The following is a 4,711-nucleotide window of genomic DNA, read 5'->3' as shown; positions in this document are numbered from 1 at the left end:
GAAGAGAAATACGACGAACCTGAAAATTAATTAATGCCAACCTGGGCTGAGTAGAAGCAGATTTATGGGCTGACACGCTGAATGGAAGCAGATTTATAGATTGACACACTGAGTGTTAGTGGATTTACGGTGTGACACGTTGACTTCTTGCAGATTTATGGGGTGACACACTGAGTGCAAGCAGATGTAAGTTGAGACGTGCTGAGTGGTAGCATATTTATGGCGTAACACGTTGACTTCTTGCGACTGTGTATCAAATTAAATATATTGTGTATAGAAAAGAAAAAAAATTCTTGATATCAAATTAATTGTGTATAAGCAAAAAAATTAATTGTGTATAAAATAATTGTATAAAGTATATTATGTATACAGAAAGAATTAATTATGTATACAATGAATTATATAAAATAAATTGTGTACACAAAAAATTTATGCATAAAATTAATTGTATAAAAAAAATTCTGTATACAAAAAAATTATACAGACAAGGGTTGTTATGTTCAGAGTTCGTTATCACAATTGTTGGAAAATATTTCTAGAGCGTATTGCCGACGCATTTTTGCAATCATATTCTGCTTAACTCAGATCTTTTCTGATTGCAAAATATGGTCCATGTACCCTATCATGAACATACCGCAGCTAACACTATCATTTTGCCGATGCACTTTAGCTTTTGGTAAATAAATATCCAATGGCATTGGCGTCAAATCTCGTCTCTTCTAACGTATGTTGTTGAAATAACCAGCTTGGTGGCAGATGAATGGCATCATTGTCGTCAAGGGTGTCATCTGACCCACAAGAACTCCGTTATCCTTAGCATCTGAAGTTCTTGCGGAGTCTAGCACCTTGATCGTCCACCTCATCAAGTCGATCTTCGCAACCACCCAATGCCCACCAACGTTGCAAGGCGCGAGGATGAAATCCACATCTTCCCATTTTTTGGTGTATGTTGGCCTTTCACCCTCCACATACCCCCGCAACTCATCTTGAATTTGCATTGTGGCCCGAGCATCTTCTATTGGAAATTTCATGTGTAGCATTTAGATGGTTTCCTGTGAGACATTTAAACATTAGCTTACACTTCATGTAATCAAAAACTTAGTATTTATAGAATTGAACAATTTTCAAATAAACTTACGAAGAATATCGTGTCAACCACGCATGCACGGGTAGTGTACAACTTTAACTTTGACCTTGTCATTCGCTTGCAGAATAGGCTGAGGGCAAGCGTCGATATGTTCACTTGTCATTTCCTCATTGGGATCCTCTAAGGTTATGAAAAAGTCAGCCCCTTGATCCCCTAAGATGTCGACGTTACGCTTGTATATGTAACATAATGAATTTCATAAGTCTTGGTGGATTAATGTTTCATTAAAAAACAATATTTGCAATGTTATTTACGAGCTGACCTCGCGGACTCGTCTTTGTTGAAAGCTTCGTACTCTTCTACGATTTTATCCCTCACATCTCGACGGGTCACTAAGGGGTCGACGAACGGGCTTGCCATGTATTTGCTCGCCATTTTCAACCGTGCTCGCTCAGTTGGGTCTGAAATTTTTGCTGCACCATGATGGACAGCAAATGACTCTGGTGACGATGACCGTATCTTAATTGCATCAGAAGTGCTCCCACTATAAAGAAGAATAGCTCCTGCTGTTGTGTCGACGAATGCATCGATCGAAAGAAGATGCTTTCTTTTAGCCACGACTGAGTCAGGCTCCCCGTCCCCTCCAACAGATGCATCGACGACATCATTGATATGAGTTACGTGCTCTCCGTCAGCACCAAGAACGTCATCGTCAATGTCAACACTAGGTTCATGATGCTGTCCATCATCAGCATCATCGTGCTATAGACCAGCACCGTGAGATGGACCGCCCTGTAAAATGGGAAAAACCGTTAGTTAGCTCATAAAATACCACAAACCATAAACAGTAAAATGTTGTGACACGCCGTGCATATCAAGTAAAATGTTGTCACATGCCATGCAAAACAAGTAAAATGTTGTGACGCGCAATGCATAAGAAGTTAAACGTTGTGACATGCCATGCATAACAAGTAAAATGTTGTGACATGCCATGCATAAGAAGTTAAACGTTGTGACACGCCATCCATAACAAGCAAATTGTTGTGACACGCCAAGGATAACAAGCAAAATGTTCTGACACGCCATGCATATCACATCAAACGTTGTGACACTCCATGAATAACAAGTAAAACGTTGTGACACACCATGCATATCAAGTCAAATGTTGTCACACGCTAAAGTTGACATGACAATAACTAACTACAATACAAATGTCCTGACCCGCTAATGATCAAAAACCAGTTAAACCACTACCACTTAACCCCAAAAACCATCAAACCAGCAAGAAAACATAGTCTAAACAGTTGCTAAACATAAATTATCAAAAAACAAGTGAAGATAGAATAACGTACTTGTGATTTAAGGTCGTCAAGAATTTGAGCAATGATACGGTCCTCAATGGTCTACATTGCTAGACTCAATGATTGAATTGAAGCCTTCACCTCCAACATCTCTTTTTTATGCTTGCGCATGATCCGTCGGAGTTGGCGAGTAGTGACTGCTCTGTCATTGACTATTCTCAACTGGGTCAACTGCAATAACATATATAACTGTGTTATTCAATAATCATATATGGAATTATTGAACATTAACCGTTACAACTTTAATATCCTAACTGGCAGCTCGTTAACAGTCTGCGATGGAGCAGGACCGATCAGTGCTTGAGGACCTATTGTCGCTTCCATAAACTGTAATTACATATATAATTGTGTTATTCAATAGTCATGTATGGAATTGTTGAACATTAATCGTTACAACTTTAATATCCTTACCGTTGGCTCGTTAGCTGTTTGTGGTTGAGTCGGACCGATCGGTGCTTGAGGATTTGCTGTCACTTCTGTAAACTACAATTACAAAAGTTACTGTGTTACTTGATAAACATATGTGGGAATGTAGAACACAAACCGTTAGAACTGATCTTACAGACAGGTCGTTTCCACTGTGCGTCTGAGAAGGACTGATGGGTGGTTCTGGAGCTGCAGGCACATGGTCCAACTACAAACACAGAAATGTTATTTGATAATCACATATGGAATTGGAGAACACAAAACCGTTACAATTGTCCTTACCGGCTGTTCATTGCCTTGACCATGGTCATCCCCTTCGTCCATCAACTCAAGGCCCGACAGCTCATCAACTAAAGCAGCGATGGTGTGCATCCACTTCGTGCCACCAGAGGCTCTTTTCTCCTTCAAGCTTCTCTTTTTTTGCCTCGCACCTAAGCCCAATTCGACCGATCCTCCATATGCCCTATTGGCTCGTACATGTGGCCCTCCGATAGCGGGACATCAAGGTCCACAAAATACTCCTGGAGGGCCTCATCCGCGGTGGGTTCCAACGTCTCCAGTGTCCACAACTGTAAATAAACAAATAAAATATTGTCATTATCGAATAGGGAAAGTTATTATACAAATATAAAGCAAAAATTAGTAGCTGTTCACTCGCATGGTCAGATGACTCTAACTTCTGAATTGCCTTGTAGAAGTCTTTGGGCTTCTGATTGCAATGCCATCTGCACATTCGTGGGTAGACGTTGTCTTTCGGACCAGAGGGGCCAACTATTTTTCAGAGGGCCGGAATTACCTCCATTGCCTAGAACTGCATGTCAAATGTATCCATTATCAGACCGTAAATCATAAACGAGTGCACCCATAATTTTTTTTTTCAAAAAAAAACTGAAAAATGTTACATGATAGTACCTGTATCACCTATGCGAATCTGTAAATGTTATAGTGTAACCGAGTTTTCTTTGTCACGCTTGAGTCAGGCACTTCGAACCCCTTCAAAATGTAGTCCAAAGTCAGCTTCCAAACATAGTGCCCTCATGGGAAGACATTCCAAGCGTCTATATCCTCCATCAATGATAGCAACCAAGGCGTCACCCGTCTATGGTAGTCTTGACCAAATAAAATGTTATTCGCGATCAAGACGAATGGCATCTTGTTTGCGTCTCCTGGTCGCTGGAAGTTGCCCCCGCGGAACGTATCAAGCAAAGCTTGCAGCTTAATGCTCTCCTGCCTGTTCCAGTATCTGTCATGAATTCCTTCTGTTGCAACCTCGTACGGTTGTCTGAACACATCGGGCATTGGACCAAACTTCAGCCTGGTGATGAGGCAAAACTCTTGCTTTGATAGTCGTGTGTTGCTCTTGCCAATGGCAAACCATAGCTCGTGGTCCATTGACTGTCTCTTAGTGATTCGGTGAATCATGATGCTGTGCAAGAGACCGGCACAAAAGTACCCCTGTGGATTGAAGTCTAGGAGCATTCCAAAGCAGGTATGCTGAACTGCATCATACTCCCCTTTCTGTTGGAGAGTCTTTGTGATGTAATGCAACTGTGACCACTTATAGTGGGTGTTAATTGTGACGTTGAACGCCCACTTCTCCCTCGGCACGATCAGCAAACTATCAAGATCCTCATACTGTCTGTGCTGGATCTGCAAAACATGGCACACATGCACCAGTGAGTTAAGCCGTCATGCGCAACAAGGTATACTGAAGACATAAATAAGGAATAAATGTTGTGACATGCCATGCATAGCAAGCAAAATGTTGTGACACGCCATGCATAACAAGTAAAATTTTGTGGCACGCCATGCATAACAAGTTAAACTTTGTGACACG

General features: G+C 41.2%; 1 long non-coding RNA gene across 2 annotated transcripts; it reads right to left on the bottom strand.

The window, feature by feature from the left end:
- Window positions 1-494: 494 nt before the first annotated feature.
- Window positions 495-2,899, bottom strand: LOC18600980 (uncharacterized). Of its 2 annotated transcripts, XR_016025950.1 has the most exons (6): window positions 2,860-2,899; window positions 2,704-2,775; window positions 2,440-2,619; window positions 1,410-1,879; window positions 1,139-1,319; window positions 495-1,052 (listed from the first exon to the last, which is right to left on the bottom strand). It is a non-coding gene; the product is annotated as an uncharacterized LOC18600980 (long non-coding RNA). The 2 variants fall into 2 exon arrangements; XR_001927443.2 differs by having other exon boundaries at window positions 1,139-1,879.
- Between the last annotated feature and the right edge of the window lie 1,812 nt (window positions 2,900-4,711).

Source organism: Theobroma cacao, chromosome 4, assembly GCF_053813885.1.
Source record: "Theobroma cacao isolate CCN51 chromosome 4, ASM5381388v1, whole genome shotgun sequence".
NCBI lineage: Eukaryota > Viridiplantae > Streptophyta > Magnoliopsida > Malvales > Malvaceae > Theobroma > Theobroma cacao.
This window is presented reverse-complemented; position numbering and strand designations above follow the sequence as displayed.